Source organism: Natrix helvetica (genome assembly GCF_964273705.1).
Source record: "Natrix helvetica genome assembly, chromosome: 1".
In the NCBI taxonomy this organism is placed as follows: Eukaryota; Metazoa; Chordata; class Lepidosauria; order Squamata; family Natricidae; genus Natrix; species Natrix helvetica.
This window is the reverse complement of record NC_138548.1, coordinates 25,977,114-26,001,078: the sequence shown is the minus strand read 5'-3', so window position 1 is coordinate 26,001,078 and position 23,965 is coordinate 25,977,114.

The following is a 23,965-nucleotide window of genomic DNA, read 5'->3' as shown; positions in this document are numbered from 1 at the left end:
CGTCTAATTTTATCATCTAGACATCTGCTTCCCCCCCCCACTCATTACTGAAGAATTATCCAGGACAATGCCTCTTACCCCCCACATTGACATTGACTTATGGGACTAATGCCTTTTACCTCCCCCCCATACTGACTTATTTTTACCATCTACAGCACCTTAACCCCTACTGGAATTTTGTTGATAATAACTTATTCGAGGTTAGACTTGCTCCGCCTGCGGGAGGCCCCTCTCTCGCAGGTTTGGCCCTTGGCTCTTTCAAGGGCCCGCCTCGAGGACGGGTTCGTGGACCCCGAGAGGTGCAGGAACCGGAAGCTAAGGGGATTTTTAGTAAAATGTTTTTTATCTTTTTTAGGGGGTTCCAGGGTGGGGGGGAGGCCTAATCAGACCGGGAGGAGAGCCAGTGCCGGACAGACAGGTGAGTCCAGGAAGGACGGGGATGCGGTGGAGGGGGGGAATATAAAGGTCACTAGAGCAGGGGGTTGTCCTATCACAACGGTCGTGGGGAGGAGGGGATGCGAGGACAGGATAAGATCCCAAGGTCGGTTGGGAGACCGTTCCTGTTGGTTGCGCCCGGTCGCTTGTACCAACCCCTGCAGTCTAGGTGGACAGGTGCTACAGAGCCAGGGCCTGTGGCTGATGCTTTGCAACGCAAGGTCTGTTACCAACAAGGCCCCCCTCATTAATGAGTTGATCTCAGAGGGGGAGCTAGACCTTGCAGGGATAACGGAGACCTGGTTGGGCCACGAGGGTGGTTTACCCCTCGTGGAAATGTGCCCACCAGGCTTCCGGGCATTCCATCAGCCCCGGGCCCTGGGTAAGGGTGGTGGGGTGGCGGTGGTTATGCGGGAATGTTTAGAGCCGAGGGAGTTCACTGTCCCTCAGATACCCGGGTGTGAGTCCCTTGGTGTGAACTGGGACCCAGGGAGGCAGTGGGGCTTGCTGATTGTATACTTGGCTCCTCGCTATGCATCAGCAGCCCTGCCCGAGCTCCTCGAGCTAATCTCAGCGACGGCAGTTGAGACTCCCAGACTTTTGGTCATGGGGGACTTCAACTTGCCGTCAACGGGAGCGGCTTCTGAGGTGGCTCGGGAGTTCATGGCTTCCATGAAGGCCATGGACCTGACCCAATTAGTGCAGGGCCCCACTCACGAAGGGGGCCACACACTGGACCTCATTTTTGTATCTGAACAGTGGACGAGTGATCTGGGAATAGGGGACTTAGTCATCACGCCCCTGTCATGGTCAGACCACTCATCCCTTCGGCTGGACTTCCCTGGCGCTATCCCCCACCGCGAGGAGGCGGAACCAGACTCTACAAGCTGGTACCGCCCCAGGCACCTGATGGAATCGGATAGATTCCAGACGGAGCTTGGGCCAATACCTGTAGCCTTGTCCCGCTCCCGCTCCGAGGACCTAGTGACTGCCTGGAATAGGGCGACGACTGGGGCCTTGGACCGGGTTGCGCCTTTGCGACCTCTCCTGCGGCATCGACCCACCCGGGCTCCTTGGTTCACTGAGGAGCTAAGGGTGATGAAGCGCCACAGGAGACGTCTAGAGAGCAGGTGGAGGTCCTCACGCTCCGAATCTGACTGAACACAGGTAAGAGCCTATTTGCGGACTTACCTTGTGGCAATAAGAGCGGCCAAGCGCAGACATTGTGCTGCCCTTATTGCATCCGCGGATAACCGCCCTGCCGCCCTGTTTCGGGTGACCCGCTCCCTTTTATCGCAGGGGACGCGAGAGACACCCTTACAGGGAAGAGCAGAGGAGTTTGGGGAATATCTTCAGGACAAAATCGATCAGATCTGGAGCGGATGGACCTCCGTCAGTGGACCAGACGAGCCGTCAACAGTGAGTCTTGAGAGACCATTCTGGGAGGAGTTTGACTCTGTTGCCCCCGAGGATTTGGACAGGTTGCGTGGACGGCTACGACCCACCACATGTTCAATGGACCCGTGCCCCTCCTGGCTGGTACTGGCAGCCTGGGAGGTGACACGAGGCTGGCTTCTGGGCCTGGTGAACGCCTCATTGGGTGAGGGTTACTTACCAACCGCCTTGAAAGAGGCGGTGGTGAGACCCTTGCTCAAAAGACCTTCGCTCGACCCAATGGAGCTAGCTAATTACCGTCCAGTCTCCAACCTCCCCTTTTTGGCGAAGGTTGTTGAGAATGTGGTGGCGCAGCAGTTTCCACGACACCTGGACGAATCCGACTATCTAGCCCCTCGCCAGTCCGGCTTCCGACCCGGGCACAACACTGAGACAGCCTTGGTCCCATTGGTTGATGATCTCTGGAGGGCCAGAGATAGGGGTTGTTCCTCTATCCTGGTCCTATTAGACCTCTCGGCGGCTTTTGATACCATCGACCATGGTATCCTATTGCGCCGGTTGGAGGGGATGGGAGTCGGAGGCACCGTTCTGCGGTGGTTCGGCTCCTACCTCTCCGACCGGAAGCAATGTGTGTTGACAGGGGGGCAGAGGTCGTCCCTGAACAGGAGAGGCGAGAGGACCGACCCCTGCGGCACCCCACACTCACTTGTGGGGTGCCGCAGGGGTCGGTCCTCTCGCCTCTCCTGTTCAACGTATATGTGAAGCCACTGGGTGAGATCATCCGTGGCTTTGGGGTTGAGTACCACCTGTACGCTGATGACACTCAGCTGTACATTTCAACCCCAAACCACCCCAACGAGGCTGTCGAAGTGATGTCCCGGTGTTTGGAAGCCGTCGGGGTCTGGATGGGGGACAACAGACTCAAACTCAACCCCTCCAAGACCAAGTGGCTATGGGTACCGGCACCTCAGTTCAGCCAGCTGACACCATCGCTGGCCATAGGGGGAGAACAACTATCCCCTGTGGAGCGGGCGCGCAATTTGGGCGTCCTCCTTGATACCCAGCTGTCACTGGAGGACCATGTGGCAGCCGTGGCAAGGGGGGCGTTCCACCAGGTTCGCCTGGTGCGCCAATTGCGCCCCCTACTGGACCGGAGTGCCCTGCGTACGGTCACTCATGCGCTGGTGACGTCTCGCCTCGACTACTGCAATGCCCTCTACATGGGGCTTCCCTTGGGACGCATCCGGAGACTGCAGCTAGTTCAGAACGCAGCCGCGCGGGTTATCATGGGGAGTACACGTTACTCCCACGTAACACCACTCCTGCGCGAGCTGCACTGGCTACCTGTGGCCTTTCGGCGTTTCAAGGTATTGATCACTATCTTTAAAGCGCTCCATGGCATAGGACCTAGATATCTGCAGGATCGCATCCTACCACACACGTCCCTGCGACCTATTCGCTCACACAGGGAGGGACTCCTCCTGGTGCCGTCCGCTAGGCAGTGTCAGCGGGCGACACTTAGGAGTAGGTCCTTCTCTGTGATGGGCCCAACCCTCTGGAATGACCTCCCCCCCGACATTCGAACCACCACCGACCTCCGTTCCTTCCGTCAAAAGTTAAAGACTCACCTATTTCAATCAGCTGGCCTGGCACTTTCTTAGTTTTACCTCCCGGGGATTTATTTTGATTGGGTTTGGGTTTTTAATTGGGGATGTTTTTAGGGTTTTAGAATATATTTATTTCTTGTACAGCCTATCTCCTCCATCCAAATGTATTTAATTGTTTTATGATTGTATTTTTATCTGCATTGACTGTACACCGCCCCGAGTCCCTTTTTGGGAGAGGGGGCGGTCTAGAAATCCAATAAATAAATAAATAAATAAATAAATAAATAAATAAATAAATAAATAAATAAATAAATAAATAAATAAATAAATAAATAAATAAATAAATAAATAAATAAATAAATAAATAAATAAATAAATAAATAAATAAATAAATAATAAATAAATAAATAAATAAATAAATAAATAAATAAATAAATAAATAAATAAATAAATAAATAAATAAAATAAATAAATAAATAAAATAATAAAATAATAAATAAATAAATAAATAAATAAATAAATAAATAAATAAATAAATAAATAAATAAATAAATAAATAAATAAATAAACTTCAACTAAACTTCTCAGACAACCTACAGAGCCAGCTATGACCCCTGTATAACCCTTTGGGACTCCGACAACAGCCAATAGAATACATGTTCTTGCACAGGAAGCTAAAGTTCAAAAGCCCAAGAGAAGATATAAAAACCTTTCACTCTCAATTCCATGTGGTCAGCTGTACCATAACCACAAACATGTGGTCCTGTTCATCAATAAATGCACCCTCTTTCCAATCAGCCTCCAGCCTCCATTTGTTTCCAGTGCCTTTCTCTCAGCTTGGAACAGAACCATCAATGGTTGTTAGCTCCATATTTGCAGCAGAAGCAAACACTATGAGAAACAGTTTAAGCCACCCACAAGCATTTGATTGGCCACTATTGAGGAAAGAGATTCCTGGTGGCATTCTATGATCTTCATTTTTGGAATTGCTCCTCAGACTTCATAGCCATGTCTACCTGGCATGGTAATACTTTCCCGCAGTGAGCTTTTCACAGATACATTGAATTGTCAACCAAAATGCATTCTGCTGGAATCATCCTTTCTTTATCATCTCATTCCACTCTTTAGTAACACCTTCTTCCAGTGGGCATTCATATCAAAATTCATAGTGAGCAGCCTGCTCAATCAAGCATGTTATCTCTACCACTTGATATTCAAGGCAGATGAGTGATTCTCCTTCCGTTGGAGTGGCGTCTTGCCATCCATACATTACAAAACATGTAAATCACAGAGGAACTGTCAACGCTAACCAGACATTACATGCATGATGGGGTTGGCAGATGCCATTCCTTCACACAGTTGCTATTTCTGAAGTGGAGCCAAGATTACCATTAATGTGGTGATTTCAGACTGCTCTGCTAATCTTGAAGTGGACAGTTCGAATGACTGTTCCATTAAAAAGATGAAGATGAGTTATCTGTACAAATACCTTGGGTGAATTGTATTTGCATATGTTAACCATATACACAGAGCTATAAGGCTAGAGAGAAACACACATTAAAATACCTACGTTCACCTGGATGGCCAAAACATAACCTGTAGTTAATAAGGACAGATTTTAGATACAGATATCTTCAGGATCATGATGATATTCGACTAAATCCAGAGAGGTGGACGAAGCGTTCTCTCAGGGGGTTTTTAATCAAAGTTTTTATTCGTGTTTTAGGGGGCCCGGGGGGGGGGGTTTAGTCAGATTGAGGGAGGGACTTGTGCCAGGCTGACGGGTGAGATTAACAAGGGAGAGAGCAAGGGAGCAAGCGGAGTCATTAGGGGGAGAGGGAATAGTAACATTCCAGAAGAGGGTCTTTCCATCTTAACGGTCTCGGGGAGGGGTAGGTACGACGGCAGACAGAGATCTTATTGCCGGCTGGGAGACCGGGGTCATTGGATTTGGCCGGTCTCCTGTCCCAGCCCCCGCAACCTAGGTGGTCAGGTCCTTCAGAGCCGGGGCCTGAGACTGATGCTATGCAATGCCAGGTCCGCCGCTAATAAAGCCCCCCTCATTCATGACTTGGTCTTAGAGGGGGAGCCGGACCTGGCGGGGATAACGGAGACCTGGCTGGGTCACGAGGGAGGTCTCCCCCTCATGGAAATGTGCCCGCCAGGCTACCGCGCATTCCATCAGTCACGGGCCCAGGGCAGGGGTGGTGGGGTAGCGGTCATTATAAGGGAAGGCCTTGAGCCGAGAGAGTCCACTGTGCCACAGATAACCGGGTGTGAGTCCCCTTGTGTGAAGTGGGGTCCAGGGAGGCAGTTGGGCTTGCTGATTGTATACTTGGCTCCTCGCTATGCATCAGCGGCCCTGCCCGAGCTCCTCGAGGTGATCTCCGAGATGGCGGTTGAGACCCCCAGACTTTTGTTTATGGGGGACTTTAACTTGCCATCGGTAGGGGACACATCCGAGGTAGCTCGGGAGTTCATGGCTTCCATGACAGCCATGGACCTGACCCAAGTAGTTCAGGGCCCCACTCACGAGGGAGGTCACACACTGGACCTTATTTTTATCTCTGGCCAGTGGAGTGATCTGGGAGTAGGAGATTTAGTTGTTTCACCTTTGTCATGGTCAGATCACTCACTTCTCCGGCTTGACTTTCCATCCGATACCCCCCATCGCGGGGAGGCAGAACTGGAATGTCCTAGATGGTTCCGCCCCAGGCGCCTGATGGAGCCTGATAGGTTCCAGACGGAGCTTGGGCCATGTCCTGTAGCCCTGACCCGCGCCCGGATGGAGGACCTAGTGGCTGCATGGAATAGTGCGGCCACTGGGGCCTTGGATCGGGTTGCGCCTTTGTGGCCTCTCTCGCGGTAGCGTTCCACCCAGGCCCCTTAGTTCACCGAGGAGCTGAGGGTGATGAAGCGCCGAAAGAGATGCCTAGAGAGCAGATGGAGATCGTCACACTCCGAATCTGACCGAATCACAGGTGAGAGCCCATTTACGGACTTACCTTGTGGCATTGAGAGTGGCCAAACGTCAGTATTGTGCCACTCTTATTGCGTCCGCAGATAACCGAGGGTCTTGAGGGATTACGCTGGGAGGAGTTTGACTGTTACTTCCGATGATATGGACAGGTTGCGTGGGCGACTGCGAGCCACCACATGTTTACGGGATCCATGTCCCTCCTCGCTTATACTGGCATCCTGGGAGGTTACACGAGGCTGGCTCCAGGAACTAGTCAATGCTTCTCTTAGAGAGGGGTTCTTGCCGGCCATCTTAAAAGAGGCGGTGGTGAGGCCCCTACTCAAGAAGCCTTTCCTGGACCTGGCTATATTGTCTAATTATCGTCCCGTCTCCAACCTTTGCTTTTTGGCGAAGGTTGTAGAGAGTGTGGTGGCACAATAGTTCCCACGCCACCTGGAAGAAATGGATTATCTAGACCCGTGCCAGTCTGGTTTCTGGCCCAGCCACAGCACGGAGACGGCTTTGGTCGCGTTGGTGGATGATCTCTGGAGGGCCAGAGACGGGGGCTCCATCCTGGTCCTATTAGATCTCTCGGCGGCTTTTGATACCATCGACCATGGTATCCTATTGCATCGTCTGGAAGGGCTGGGGGTGATGGGCACCGTTTTGCGGTGGTTCTCCTCCTACCTCTCTGGCCGAGTGCAATGTGTGTTGACAGGGGGGCAGAGGTCGACCCTGAGGCCACTCACCTGCGGAGTGCCCCAGGGGTCGGTCCTCTCACCTCTCCTGTTCAACATATATATGACGCCGCTGGGCGAGATCATCCGTGGATTCGGGGTAGACTACCATCTGTACTCTGACGACACCCAGCTATACATTTCTACCCTGAACCACCCCAACGATGCTGTCGAAGTGATGTCCTGGTGCCTAGAAGCCGTGTGGATCTGGATGGGAGGTAACAGACTTAGGCTCAACCCGTCCAAGACGGAGTGGATGTGGCTACCGGCGCCCCGGTTCAACCAGCTATGTCCATCAATGGCCTTTGGGGGTGAACAGCTGGCCCCCATGGATCGGGTTCGCAATTTGGGCGTCCTCCTAGATGCCTGGCAGTCAATGGATGACCATGTGACGGCCGTGGCAAGGGGGGCGTTTCACCAGGTTCGCCTGGTGTGCCAATTGCGTCCCCTATTGGACCGGGATGCCCTCCACACAGTCACCCATGCACTTGTGACGTCTCGGCTGGACTACTGTAATGCTCTCTACATGGGGCTCCCCCTGAGATGCACTCGAAGGCTGCAGCTAGTTCAGAATGCGGCCGCTCAGGTAGTTGTGGGAGTCTCGAGGTACTCCCATGTAACACCTCTCCTGCGCGGGCTAAACTGGCTACCTGTGGCTTTTCGGGTGCGTTTCAAGGTACTGGTTATCATCTTTAAAGCGCTCCATGGCACAGGACCAAGGTACTTGCGGGATCGTATCCTGCCCCATACATCCCTTCGACCGATCCGCTCTCACAGGGAGGGGCTCCTCCGGGTGCCGTCCACGAGGCAGTGCCAGCGGGCGACGCCTAGGAGTAGGGCCTTCTCTGTGATGGGCCCGACCCTCTGGAATGACCTCCCCCGTGACATCAGAACAATCACTGATCTCCGCTCCTTCCGTAAGATGCTCAAGACCCACTTGTTTGGTTTAGCAGGCCTGGCCTAATCCCGATCTAGTCCCTCAATTCTGTACTTTTAAATTTTTGGGGTTGTTTTAAGCTAATTTTTAACTTTTATTACCCTGTACAGCCCTATAGTTTAATTGGTTTTTAAGTTTTATTTATTTTACATTAGGTTTTAATGTGGTGTCTGTACACTGCCCCGAGTCCCTTCGGGGAGAGGGGGCGGTCTATAAATTTAATTAATTTTAGCCTTCCAGAACAGCATTTAAACCTGACTCTGCCAGTTGGCTTGGAGTCCTGGCTGGGAGGACGGTGTATCATACTGTTGTTAATATTGCAATATTTAATATTTTCATTGTGAGCTACCCCGTCACTCTTCAGAGTGAAATTGGCTTCATATGCATTTAAAATAATAACAATAAATTATTCATGCTATTTACAAACAAATAGGACCAGAGGTTAGAATACTAATTTCACAAAACCAGCCAACCATTCATTCATATGTCCCAAAGGTGCTTTTTTCAAGAGGCAACTGGACTTTCTGACTTTCTTTGAAGATGTTTTGTTTTTCATCCAAGAAGCTTCATCTCTTGATGAAGAAGCTTCTTGGATGAAAAGTGAAACATCTTCAAAGAAAAACAAACAAGGGGACAAACATGACCTGGATGACTGAGAATTTCCTTAGACATCCATCCATCCATCCATCCATCCATCCATCCATCCATCCATCCATCCATCCATCCATCTAAACTATTCCCTAGGATGTTCCATTTCATTTCTGTCTGTGTTTTTACTATAGTACTTCCAATATTGAGTCAGCCTACAATACCTTAAAGCAGAGGTCCCCAACCTCCGGGCCATGGACCAGGAACCAAACTGTGCAAGCAAGCAAAGCCCCAACTATATGTACATGGTGAGCTCCTACACCCCCACCCATTATAGAAAAACTGCTCTCCATGGAAGTGGTCCCTAGCACCCAAAACTTTGGTGGCCAGTGTCTTAGAGTATATGGATGTTGCTGTTTTCTTCCTACTTATTCTTAAATATAACCATCATGGGATTGTCTTTCCAAATAAGCAATTCTTTGCAGAAAATAGAATTAAGACATCAGGTAAGAAAAAGAACTATCTGCCTATTTACACCAAGACCATCCACTAAATTACTACCTTTCTGTCCTTGCAAACTATCCTCCTTTCTACAATTTTTATGCCAAAATCATATTGTATTGAAGCATCCTGCTTTACAGAAACATCTGTTTCCTTTGACAGATGCTTGTTCCAGGCAATTGACTATATGCTACTAACTACATTCCTACTAGCATTTCACCATCCATTTTCTCTTCTTAACATTCTCTCAAATACAAACATTAATTTGCAAGTTTTAATTTGTCACCACTTTTATATAATTTGCAGTTGTTCCCTCCAATTTTGATGCCTTGTGGCATCATACAAGCTATCTAAAAATTTGCTGCAAATCATGTGAGTTCTCAGCAAAGAGAACTCACAAGAGAAACAAACATCATTTGCATAGAAAAAAAAAAGAAATAGCTGAGTTTCTGATTCTGTTATTTACACGGGTTTCCTTTTTGGCGCTTTAACCACATGTTACAATGGAGTCTTACCTTATTTGTGATCTTATTAAAATATAAATTAATTCATATTCCCTCTGGTCAGTTGTTCTTTATTTCCTATCTGTTCCTCTTATATGGAAGATTTATTCCCTCCTTTCCCTTTTTTCCTCTTCCTTCTATTATTGGTGAAAATAAGCAATAATAAATAAATAAAAATAAGCGACAAAAAAGCAAAAGGTTTACAAATCCAGCCTGCGTTGCTCAGTGGCTTTATTGCCATGATGGCAAACCTATGGCATGTGTGCCACCGGTGTCACGTGGAGCCATATTTGCTGGCATGCCAGTCGTCGGCTCCTGCACGAATGTGCACGCTGGCCAGCTGATTTTTCAGCCTTCCGGAAGCCCGGGGGGGCATTTTTGCCCTCCTCGGGCTTCAGGAAAGCCTCCAGAGGCTGGGGAGGGCAAAAAATGGCCTCAATGGGCCAACCGGAAGTTTGGAAATGATCTGTTTTCGGCTTCCAAAGGAGAGGGTCTTCGGGAGGCCAAGGGAGGCCATTTTCACCCTCCCCAGGCTTCAGGGAAGCCTCCAGAGGCTGGGGAGGGAAAAAATGGCCTTAATGGGCCAACCAGAAGTTTGGAAATGATCTGTTTTCAGCTTCCAAAGGAGAGGTCTCTGGGAGGCCAAGGGAGGCCATTTTCACCCTCCCCAGGCTTCAGGAAAGCCTCCAGAGGCTGGGGAGGGCATAAAATGGCCTCAATGGGCCAACCAGAAGTTTGGAAATGATCTGTTTTCGGCTTCCAAAGGAGAGGGTCTCCGGGAGGCCAAGGGAGGCCATTTTCACCCTCCCCAGGCTTCAGGGAAGCCTCCAGAGGCTGGGGAGGGCAAAAGATGGCCTTAATGGGCCAACCAGAAGTTTGGAAATGATCTGTTTTCGGCTTCCAAAGGAGAGGGTCTCCAGGAGGCCAAGGGAGGCCATTTTCACCATCCCCAGGCTTCAGGGAAGCCTCCAGAGGCTGGGGAGGGCAAAAAATGGCCTCAATGGGCCAACCAGAAGTTTGGAAATGATCTGTTTTCGGCTTCCAAAGGAGAGGGTCTCTGGGAGGCCAAGGGAGGCCATTTTCACCCTCCCCAGGCTTCAGGGAAGCCTCCAGAGGCTGGGGAGGGCAAAATATGGCCTTAATGGGCCAACCAGAAGTTTGGAAATGATCTGTTTTCAGCTTCCAAAGGAGAGGGTCTCCTGGAGGCCAAGGGAGGCCATTTTCACCCTCCCCAGGCTTCAGGGAAGCTTCCAGAGGCTGGGGAGGGCAAAAGATGGCCTTAATGGGCCAACCAGAAGTTTGGAAATGATCTGTTTTCGGCTTCCAAAGGAGAGGGTCTTCGGGAGGCCAAGGGAGGCCATTTTCACCCTCCCCAGGCTTCAGGGAAGCCTCCAGAGGCTGGGGAGGGCAAAAATGGCCTCAATGGGCCAACCAGAAGTTTGGAAATGATCTGTTTTCGGCTTCCAAAGGAGAGAGCCTCCGGGAGGCCAAGGGAGGCCATTTTTGCCCTCCCCAGCCTCTGGAGGCTTTCCTGAAGCCTGGGGAGGGGGTTGTGCATGCATGCATGTGCGGGGGGTCATGTGTGCATTTGTAGGTTGGTGGGGAGGATTGAATTGGTGTGGGCACGCATGCATGCACATGCGGTTTTGGCACGGCGTAAGAAAAAGGCTTGCCATCGCTATTGCAAAGCACAGAGTGTTTCTTAAACATTAGTGGTGATATGAGCACAAGGCCATTTGTAAAGCAGTTACATAGGTACCAGTTTATCCTTACTGATGTGCTCATGATTCAAATCAGGCATTCTTTTTAATAAGCTAACCAATGTTCATTTGTAATGAAGGTTTTTCATACACTTTTTTCCCTTGGGTTTTAGTTTTCTAAAGGGAAGGGGAAGAAAAAATTTTAAAAGGGGAAATTCATCACAAAGTAGTAATTTACAAAAACCCATTATCTTGCATCCCATACATTTTCATTTAGTTTGATGAAAGATAATTCTTATCTGGTCTCCCCCCCCCCCCCCAAGAAAAGAGAATTTCAGTGGCTGTGCTGTTTTTGCACTTGTTTAGTAATGAGACTCACAAGATAGATGTTTCTGCATTTGTGTCTCGTTGCCCATGTTCTGTCCTTCAGTGTATAATCCCCTTTCAGGGATCTTGAATCTGCTCCAGCTTCCCATATTTTGGAAATCTTAATGACAGAATTTGAGGATTCCTCCTACTGAGTTTTAGATTAGAAAATATGAACAGCAAAGGTAACTTCAACATGATGGAAAAGTTTGTAACAACAGGACTTTCTGCGAACTCCCAAACAGAAGTATAATTGAAGCCACCAGCAAGAGAAATTAAAAACAAAGTCTTAAACATACTACAAATAAAGTAGAAAAACAGAAAGCTCTTTGACAAGGGAAAGAAGTATTTACACAAAAAGTGATTTCTCCTCCTTATTGGTCTTGTTGGTTAATTATCATTTAGAAAACAACTGCTAGAAGACCCAAAGATGCTTTATGAAGAGGAAACTGGATTTCTTGTTTTTCAGCTCTGAAGTTTCTTCAGCTTCTTGGATAAAAAGTGAAATGTCTTCAAAGAAAAACCAGAAAGTCCAGTTGCCTCTTGAAAAGGCACCTTTGCGACAACCAAGACGGAGTGGCTGTGGGTTCCGGCCCCCCGGTTCAACCAGTTACTTCCATCTCTGGCCATTGGGGGCATACAACTGGCCCCCGTGGAGCGGGCGCGCAATTTGGGCGTCCTCCTGGATACCCGGCTGTCCATGGATGACCATGTGACAGCCTTGGCAAGGGGGGCATTCCACCAGGTTCGCCTGGTGCGCCAATTGCACCCCCTATTGGACCGGGATGCCTTACGCACAGTCACTCATGCGCTGGTGACGTCTCGCCTCGACTACTGCAATGCTCTCTACATGGGGCTTCCCTTGAAATGCACTCGGAGACTTCAGTTGGTCCAGAATGCGGCCGCGCGGGTGATTATGGGGAGTACGAGGTACTCCCATGTGACACCTCTCCTGCGCGAGCTGCACTGGCTTCCTATGGTCTATCGGGTGCGTTTCAAGGTTTTGATACCGATCTTCAAAGCGCTCCATGGCTCAGGACCTAGTTACTTGCGGGATCGTATCCTGCCCCATACATCCCTGCGACCAATTCGCTCGCACAGAGAGGGACTTCTCCAGGTGCCGTCCACCAGACAGTGTCGGGGGGCGACGCCTAGGAGCAGAGCCTTCTCTGTGACGGGCCCAGCCCTGTGGAATGACCTCCCCCCTGATATCAGGACCACCTCTGACCTCCGCTCCTTCCGCGCAAAGCTCAAGACCCACCTCTTCCAAGTAGCTGGCCTGGCTCAACCATAGTTTTATCATATCGCTCCTGACGGGTTTTTTAATTGTGTATTTTGTATTTTAATTGAGGGGATTTTAAATTGAAATTTTAATTCTATTTTATTCATCTGTTTACCTCCTCCATGCATATGTATATGTTTATGTACTGTTTATATTTGTATATTTTATGTGTTTTAATTGTACGCCGCCCCGAGTCCTTCTGGAGAGGGTGCGGCTAATCAAATAAAATTTGATTTGATTTGATTTGAACCATGAACTGGATGACTGAAAATCTCTATAGACAACTATTAGAAGACAGTGTGCTAAAGTTATAAAATGAATTAATAATAAGTAAAAATATCATTATACCTCATTAGACTCTCTCTCTCTCTCTCTCTCTCTCTCTCTCTCTCTCTCTCTCTCTCTCTCTCTCTCTCTCTGTGTGTGTGTGTGTGTGTGTGTGTGTGTGTGTGCGTGCGTATGTGTGTGTGAATGTGTGTATATGTCTCCCTACAGCAGGGAGTGGTATCAAGAAATTTCATGGTAAATCAAATTATAGCCTGACCATGACAGGAGGGACAGTAAAAGCTTCCCTAATTCTAGATCAAGTTGCCATTGTACTGACAGGTAAACCAGATCAGGTGTGTGTTTACTGTTCTGTGACAGGCCTTGGATGAACTGGGATAGGTTCATGATTCTCATGGTAGCCATGAACTCCTAAACTGTCTCTGACTCCATTCCAAGAATGGCAGATTAAAGTCCCCCCAAGGCTATAGGTCTGGAGAACTCCACTGCCAATCCAGAAATGAACCCAAACAGCTCAGTCAGGGAGGTTGCTATGCAGCAGGGAGGTTGGTACAGAGCAACAGTAGCCAACACCCAATAGCCTGACTTAATATGAGGCATCCTCTCAGGGAAGCGAGGCCTGGCCATAGAGTTCTGGCACCCCAGGAGCTCAAGGGCTGGGCGCCAGCCACCCACAGTTCTGGGCAGCCCATGTTGCAATCTGTGTGGGGCCCACATGGCCCAATAGGGTTGATGAGGCTCCTCTGGTGGAGCAGGCCCCAGGGCCCACCCTGGTATCACCCCCCCAATGCGAGTGATGTTGAGTTGGCTATGGCCACCTTGACCACCCCAGTCCCCTGAGGGCAACCACAATCCTGATGCAGCCCTCGGTGAAATTGAGTTTGGCACCCCTGTTCTAACATATTCTACACCAACACCCTAAGACCCCCATATCTGCAATTCCAACTCTCCTGATGCCAAAGACTGATGATCTCCACCTGTCCTTCATGATATCCATCCCAGAGAGGGGAAACTAAGTCCCCTGGAGCACCAGCATTAACCCTCAGAGCCTCTAGGGCAGTGGTTCTCAACCTGAGGGTTGGGACCCCTTTGGGGGTCGAATGACCCTTTCGCACGGGTCGCCTAAGACCATCAGAAAACCCATATTTTTGAAAAAATATGGAAAACCTAAAATAATTTTATGGTTGGAGGTCACCACAACATGAGGAACTGTATTAAAGGGTCGCGGCATTAGGGAGGTAGAGACCCACTGTGCTAGGGTATAAATAACCATCTCCCCCATACTTATTACTTTAGAACCCAGCTTAATTTTAAAAATCCAAGGGCTCCAACCTTTAGTATACATTCATTCAATGGAGCAGAATCTTTACCGATGATGGCATACTATAACAAGTAATATATAAATTTAATAAATAAATGATGCAAGGCACAATGGGAAGCATGACTTCTTAATGACCTTGTTAGAGGCTTGTTGCTGGAGTATGTATGTATGTATGTATGTATGTATGTATGTATGTATGTATGATCGATCTGGAAGAACTTCAAGAAAGGTTCTTGAGAAGAGAAAAGAAGTAAAGTGAAAAGATAGAAAAAGAAAAGGAGATATATAAAAGATCACTCCTTCCTTCCTTCCAGACAAGTACAAATAATTTGGATTTAACTTAACACCTTCTCTGGTGCTTCATTTTTTTTAAAAAAAAAGTTTCTTCTCATATGTCATCCCTGATCAATAACCAAATTACAAAAACACACCGTTCAGTCCTAATCAGCAAAAGTCTACTAAAAGCTGCAAGAAATATTAACATCTGAATTCTAATCTTACTCAAAAATTCAATTTTGTTACCCATACTTATCACTTCCTCTAAAAAATAAAGCAAAAGAATTATCTCCCCACTTATTAAATAGATCTTTTAAAGCCTTGTCATTCAGTCAGGAAATCCAATTAACAGTCACCAGAAACTACAACATACATACTTTAACCCTGATCAAACAGATTCACTTTGTAAACCTTCGTTTTAATTTTATAAAGCTTGATCTTTAGCCCCATCAGTTGTGTGTCCCACCAGTTGAGTTCTTATCATGTTGTCTTTGACTCTTTCAAGAACTCCTTGAGTAATTCCTCTTCCAGACAGAGTTTCCTTGGCTTCATACATTCCTTCTGTAAATCCAAGATTTGAAAACCACTTGTCTGATTTATTATTTGTATTGTAGGAAGAAATATCCATCTGGATTCAGTTTCAAGTAGGGACAATGACACTGGAAACATGGAGGCTGATTAAAAAGATGGTTTAATGGTGGACAGGATCACATGGTTTGAGGTCCTGGGCAATCGAGCACATGGGATGGAGGGGGGGCAAGAGAGGGAGAGGGGAGAGGGGAGAGGGGAGAGGGGAGAGGGGAGAGGGGAGAGGGGAGGGAGGGAGGGAGGGAGAGAGAGAGAGAGAGAGAGAGAGAGAGAGAGAGAGAGAGAGAGAGAGAGAGAGAGAGAGAGAGAGAGAGAGAGAGAGAGAGAGATTTAAACTTTCTCTTGAGCTTTGAACTTGCTTCCTGTTCCTGTGAAAGAAATGTATTCTGATTGGTTATCAGACTCCCACGTAGGGGTAACTTTAGGTTGTCTTGAATCCCAGGCTTGGTTAAATCTTGCTGGGTGATGTAATGAAGGGGCTTTGAGCAATTCCTATTATGGCTGAGGGCTAAGCCTACCTTTGTTCTTGTCCTCTTCTTAATCTAGAGAGGAATTCTGATAAGCCAATCCTGATTCCTAGTTTGGCCATGTTATCTTTGCAAAGAGTAGAGACATATTGCCCTTTTCCTACTTGTCTGATATTTAGTATATCAATTCCAACAGAAAGGACAGTAGTCCTGAATATATTAACACATTTTGTCCCCTAAAGTACAAAGCAGTGGTGGGTTGCAGGCAGTACGCCCCGGTATGGGCATATCGGTGCCTGCTGGGAGCACCGGGTACCATTCTGGTACAGTGCTCCAGAGGGTCCACCCACCCGCCTGCTCTCCTTACTGGTATTTGAGCTGTTCGGGGCTTCCACGCAGGTGCACGGAGCGTACGGCACTTGCACGACGCTCCTCCGAGCAGCTGGAGCATCGCGGGCACTAAGTACCCATGCACGTGCTGCGCATGTATGTGTGCATGCTGTGCTTGTTCATGTGGGGGACGCCCAACCCCATTGCACCGTACCGGTTGCATCGGGACCTGGAACCCACCACTGGTACAAAGTATCAAGAATCCGAAATTGAAAGAAGCCTAGCTTGAAATCCCTACTTCAATATGAGGTAAGGAAGGCAGATTTGATTCCATCATATTTCATATGCCTGGACATTTCGTGGAATTTGCAAGGAAGAGATCTAGGCTTCCCTAGGTCGATGATTGTGAATTTATGGCACGTGTGCTACAGGTGGCATGCAGAGCCCTCTCTGCAGGCACGCCAGATGCCATCCCAGCCCAGCTCTACCACACATGCATGCGCGCTCCCACAGGCCAGTTGGTCTTTGGGTCTCTGCCATGCATGCACAGGGGGTGGGGCACATGCGTGGATGCATGTCTGCATGCATGGGGGCAGGGTGCATGCACAGAGGAGTGCTCGCATTGCATTTTGAAGCCTCGCGCAGCGCCCCCCCACCCCATTTTGGCTTTTCGGTTGGTGGAGGAGGCTTTCCAAAATGGGGTGTGATGGGGGGGGTCACACACACATTCGATTATGGGTGCATGCACGGACATGTGTGCTTTTGTGTACGCACATGCACACTTTTGGCACATGATGACAAAAAGTTTAGCCTTCACTACCCTAGGTATTCTTGAGAATGCTCTTTTCCAGCATTTTCTTAAGTTCTTATTACATTTTCTAAAGATATTAATCTCTGTAGGACAACAAAATTATCTTTAAAAGCAAAGCAAAAAATATGTTTAGGTTTAAGTGAAATTTAAATTTATCTGTATATAGGAGAAAGCTGATTTTAAATAAAGTATGCAGTGAAGTAAACACATATGTTATATCTTAAAAATACAAAAAACCCGTATACAAAATCCATATGGCATAAAGTAATCTTACAGCACTGTAATTTGTTCATTTTTGCATATACTGTTTAAATAACAAAGTATGAGGAATGAGGAATGCCGTGTTTGTTTTAACTGATTTAATGGAGAATGGGAAATATATACTGAGCTAGGCAATGCTAAATGAAAAAAGGTCTTGAAATTAATAGTTAATTGCAATGTGAGCCAGCAGAGTGAGATGTCTGCAAAAAGGACATATTTCTAAATTATACCAATTTTAGGAAGTTAATAATGTTCCTCTGTTGTTTTGTTGGTTAAAACACATTTTGATTAGTATGTCCACTCCAGGGCAGGGTAATGTTTCCCTTGGAGGACTCCTTAATTTTTTCCTCAGAGGTCAGCTCAAGGGAGAATGAGCTCATTGCTGGCACACCAGGAACTGGGTTAATTTATGACTCTGAATGGCCATGGGGGGGCTTCGTCTGGGGCCAGCTTGCAGGGGTGGTCGGTCAGTGAAGAGGAGGAGGAGCTGCCTTTCATGGTAGATCCAAAAGCACGCAGGGTAGGGAAAAGACGAGAGCAATGGAGATCTGCCAGATTACTCGGGAGGAGGCCTCCCATCTTGATTGGCTGCACTAGCAAGCTATTTATCATGGCAGGGGGAGGGAGGCGTTGCTGGGAATAATGTGTTTGGTTTCTGGCTGTATGTGTTTTTGTTCCTCATGCTTCCTGCTTTACTTTATGCCTCGGAGACTGATTGTCTCTTCCCAATTGAGCTCTTGTGGGTGTATTTCAGTTTGGCGTGGTGGATTTCAGTTTGTTTGGTGGACTTATTTGTTGGATTGACTTTCCATTGTTTTATGGACTATTGGGCATTGCCTTGTGGATTAATCTTGGCCTGCTTGTGGCTGGATTTATTTGGGACAATTCTGAGGCTGGGTGAAGGGAATTTCTGGGGAACGTTAATAAACTCTCTAAGCCACACTTATGTGTGGATGAGTGAGTGGGGCAGCACAGGCACAATACCTTTAAAGGTGACTAAGACCACAGTGGGTTTAGTGGGTCCTATGGGGACAAAGGACAATGAGATGAAGCAGAATTGAAATTATGTCCTATGGGGAGAAAGTGTACGATCGGTATAGTCTTTCTCAACATACCTACCCATTCCACCAGGACAGCTCAGGCACATATAGCAGCCATTGTCTTCATTTGATATTTGATATTCCTGTCACATTTTTCTTCTGTCAACCAGAATTGTAAGAATATGGCTGAGAGAAGGCCATAATTCCTACATTCCTGTTTCTCCTGGTTGAAAAACACAGGGACAACTTAAACAGGTTATCTAGTAATCAAACTATCTAGGTCCTAGGCCTTTTGAGGTATGTTTCTAGATTGTAGCCACCACAGGAAACAAGCTGGTGTCAAAAATATTCGAAGAAAACCATATACGTGCCTCAAGCACATGCAAAATAAAATCAACCTTGCTAGCAGCACTCTGTCTAATTCATAACTGAATCTGTATGAACTCGATTTTTTATCCTGGAAGATTTCACCTGATGACTAGAAGCAAGACTTTATTTTCTTTCTTTCTCTTTCCCAAAGCCAGGTGCTCTTCTAGGAGAGATTTTAAAAAGAGGGAAAAAACCTTTACCATACTCATCTTTTGCTATTTAACCTCAAGGGGAGTTAGTCAATTTTCTAGAGATAGAAGGGATTAGGCTACAGCTAAAGTGTGAGTGTGTTGCTACATAACAAGGATTTCTAAGGAATGGATTGCTTAGAGGTACCTATTACAATTTTGGCCATGAGAAAAATTTACTAAGGAGATAATACAATTGTGCTATTTGGGTCAATAAAACAGATTTGCTATGTTTTAAAGAGACTACAGCTAGACTACAGAAATCTGGGTGAGCACTACATAGCAGCAAGAAGTCAAAATTTTCTATATCTCTTTTTCCTTCCATTATGCAGATATTTGTAATTCAGATAGGGCAGCCCCATAGATTCACATGGCACAAGATGCCCAACTGAATAGGTGGATTATGGCTTAACATGGCTCTAAGATCATGAGAAAGGTGGGTCTAGATCAGTGGTGGGTTTCAAATTTTTTTGGAACCTCTTCTGTAGGTGTGGTCTGCTTTGTGGGAGTGGCTTTCCGGCCATGTGACAGGAGGGGAATGGCTTGGCAGTCATGTGACCGGATGGGAGTGGCTTGGCAATCATGTGACCGGATGGGAGGGGCCAAGACGATCTCACTGAATTCTTTGCCCCAATGGATGATCTACAAACAGATATAAAAAAGGAAATTTATTATTTTGTGTACCTACTACTTAATAAGATTAAAATTTAAGTACACAAAACAATAAAAGAGCTACTTACAGAAGGAAGATGACTGTCCTTGCCAGTCTTCAATATCACTGACTCCAATGAATGGCCTGCACAAAGAAGAGACACAGAAATGAGCTCTTTCATTGCATGCACTGCATTAGGATGAAACCAGCACACAAAATAATAGAAAAGGAAGATTACTGTCCTTTTGTGTGTTGAAGTCACCCATTGACCACCTTGCTCCAATGAATGGCCTGCACAAAGAGATACAGAAAGGAAGACTTTAATTGCTTGCACTATTATATTACGGATGAAACAAGCACACAAAGCAATAAAACAGCTATTTACTTAGGAAAGATGACTGTTCTAGCAGTCATACTCTGTTGCTTCTTCATACTGTTAAATAATACTAACTGCAGAAGAAATAAAATAATATTGGACTTGATTGTGGTTTAAGCTGAGGACTACACTACAGGTAACAGAAGGGACCTTTGTTTTCACCCAACATTTTAGTGACCTTTCCTTACATAACTGGTGTTTTCTTTCATACTTTTAGGTTTCTAATTTCTGTTTCTGTTAGTTAGCAAGTGAAGAAAAAGTGCAAGAGTTGGCTTGAAACTCAACATCAAGAAAACTAAGATCATGGCATCTGGCCCTTTCAATTCCTGGCAAATAGATGGGGAAGAAATGGAAGTAGTGACAGATTTTATCTTCCTGGATTCCAAGATCATCGCAGATGGGGACTGCAGCCAAGAAATTAAAAGATGCTTGCTCCTGGGGAGGAAAGCTATGGCAAATCTAGACAGCATACTAAATAGCAGAGACATCACCTGTCAACAAAGGTACATATAATCAAGGCTATGGTTTTCCCAGTTGCAATGTAGGGCTGTGAAAGTTGGACCATAATAAAGGCTAAGCATCAAAGAATTGAGGCCTTTGAACTCTGGTGCTGGAGAAGACTCCTGCAAGTCCCTTGGACTGCAAGATGATCAAACCGGTCAGTCCTAGAGGACTGCTCTTTAGAAGGCCAGATCCTGAAGAGGAAACTCAAATACTTTGGCCACCTAATGAGAAGGAAGAACTCACTGGAGAAGCCTAATGATAGGAAAGATTGAGGGCAAAAGAAGAAAGGGACAACAGAAATGAGATGGCTGGATGGAGTCACTGAAGCAATAGGCGTGAGCTTAAATAGATTTCAGAGGATGGTAGAGGACAGGAAGGCCTGGAGGAACGTTGTCCATGGAGTTGCGATGGGTCGGACATGACTTCGCAACCCTTAACAACAACAACAAAAGATTCTTTGCTTTTATGCTTTTATGAATGTTCATGCAGCATGCTAACACAATAGCTGGTTCTTCTGATGAACAATTAACTATTTACCTCAATTTTGGCATGTGCAGTGCACTGTGTGCACCATTAACTAACTTAAGGAAAATCAGAGAATAAAGCCATGAACTCTTCTCTGGAACACAAAACAAGAACAAAATTACAGGAAGGCTTTTTCCAACTGAGTGTTATGAAAGAACAACAACAAAAGAGTTTGATAATTGAACCAATTCCACAGAGTTGGTGGGTGTCCCTTCTCTGCATGTGTTCAAGAAGAAACTGGACAAAGCTCTGTTAAAGACACTTTAATTTGGATTTCTACATTGAGCAGGGAAGTGATTGGAATAATTGGCCTAAATAGTCCTTTCTTTTTCTCTCATTCTGTGATCGGTTAAACACAGACAGTACTCCTCTTTCAATTGGTGTCCATTTAAAAGAATAAAAAGAGACTGTTTTCTTTTTCTGAAAAGTAACTCAGCCTTTATAAATTTCTGGTTTGTGAGTACACTCTGAACCAATTCATTCTGATATGTGGTGTCCTTGGCACTCTCTGAGACTTCTTGCGGACATTTTGTTACAGAAGTGGGTTCAGACCGGTTCGGCCTAACCGGTAGTGGTTTTCCAGCCTGGGTCGCCAGAACCGGCAGCAACCCAGGCCTGCCACGCCTACAAACTGGTTCTCTGGTCAGGGTGGCATGCTCTCCCCCCTTTTTAAAGTTCTGCGCATGCGCAGATCTATTTTTGGGCAACTGCGCGCATGCACAGAGCAAAATTGCACACACACTTAACTGGCAGTAATGCTGGCACCAACTCATTCCTGTTTTGTTACCTAACTAGGTAACATTTTCAGTGATAGGAGTGGGGTTTGCTCTCTGTTTAATAATTTACCCTGTCCATATTGAGTTGTTCTCAATATTGGGGGAATTGTTCTCTCCTTGATTAGGGTGCTGTTTACTGCTTGATTGTTTGAGTTGGTAGTTTCTTGCTTAGGATATTGTTTGCTGATTGATTGTCTAATGTTAATCCCAGCGTTAATCCCTGCTTATCTGGATGTTGGTTGCTGGTGAGGAGATATTCTGGTCTTTTTGTTTCAGTGAGGCTATATATAAAAGCCTAGAAACTATCAATAATCCTGTGTTTTTTTACATCATCTCAGTTGTAATTCACCCTTGATAATAGTATAATTAGATTTGTAAAAAAATCAAAAGAAGCAGATGAAGAAATGCAATTAGTCTGATAAAAAGTGGGAATGTTGGATAGTTCAACCAACTGGATTAAAGGGAGAAGAAAAGGTTAATTGGGAGCAAGAATAGAAGGAAAACTATTAGTGAGGAGACGGAATTATTCAGAGCAGTGCTAGAGTCAGAAGCCTCCTTTGTACAAAAAAGGGGACAGGGGATTGTACCTTAAAAAAAAACAATGGAGAGAAATTGACACTAATTGAAAGACACACTGGAGAGATGTAATAGAGTAAAAATATATTTTTTTTCTTTACAAAATGGTGCTTAAAAATGGCAGCCAACTCTTGTCTGGCAAATCTGCAGCCAGAAGATCATTAAAAAGATTGTGAAACTGGGATGATTAATTGGGACACTCAACGCATTAATATACTGAATTAGAAATAGAAATTGAGAAAATATTTTTGTCCTCCCTATTGCAACGTGGCAACCATCACTGAATGGATTCAGTTTGTGTCTTTTTTGTCTTGGTCAGAAGTATACAGACACAAAACGTATCTGGGGATTAAAATATACATTTCAAAAAATCTACATTTGCATATCAATAATCGGTGTCAGAAATAAAACCTGTTTAAGAGTATATTGGGGAATTCATGTTAATCATAGTGTACGCTGCTACAAAAACCTCAATATAAAGGGACAGTTGTGGATGAACATGGATGAAAATGGAATTTATTTCTTAAAACTGCCTCCCTCCCAACATACTAGAATGCTGTTCTACTACCGTGTTTCCCCGAAAATAAGACAGGGTCTTATTTTCTTTTGACCCCTGAAATAAGCACTTGGCCTTATTTTTGGGGAGGTCTTATTATTTTTCAGGTGCAGAAGGCAGTGAGTGTGGTCACCTCATGGCTGCTGCTGTGTTGCAATATTTTTGGGGAGGGCTTATTTTTGGGGAGGGCTTATTTTAGCACATGGTCTCAAAAGCCCGATTGGGATTATTATCCGGGGAGGTCTTATTTTCAGGGAAACAGGAGAACAGATAATAGAATGAGACATATTGATATTTATAGATTTTATTAGGGCCACTCCCATAGTGAATATGTTATTAAGCTGGTCTATGACTGTAATAAAGATTTCATTTATATTCTATTATAGCAATAGCAATAGCACTTAGACTTATATACCACTTCACAGTGCTTTACAGACCCCTCTAAGCGGTTTACAGAGTCAGCATATTACCCCCAACAATCTGGCTCCTCATTTTACCCACCTCGGAAGGATAGAAGGCTGAGTCAACTTTGAGCCTGGTGAGATTTATACAGGTGGCTCTCTATACATGTGGCTCTCAATTGCATTGTTTTATTCAAAAGGAGGTCATTTTATGTAATGCTGAAGTTCTGACCATACATAAAATATGATGGTCTGAGATGTGGGTCCCAGTGAGTTGTTCATCTTATATATGGCTCATTGCCCATTCAGCCACATGACCATCCAGCCATGGTCATCCAGTCACATGACCATCAGTGGTGGATTTCAATTTATTTTACTATCGGTTCACTTGGGTGTGCGTGCGATGCTTCTGTGCATGCCCAGAAGCGTCCAGGCAGGTGGGTGGAGCCTCCTGCCGCTGCCACTACTGGTTCGCCTGATCCAGGGTGAACCGGCAGAAACCCACTTCTGATGGCTACCCAGTCACATGACCACCAAGCCATGACCCCCCAAGCCACACCCACAGAACAGGTAGTAAAAAAATTTGAATCGGGATCGCATCCTCCCACATACATCCCTGCGGCCAATTCGCTCACACAGGGAGGGACTTCTCC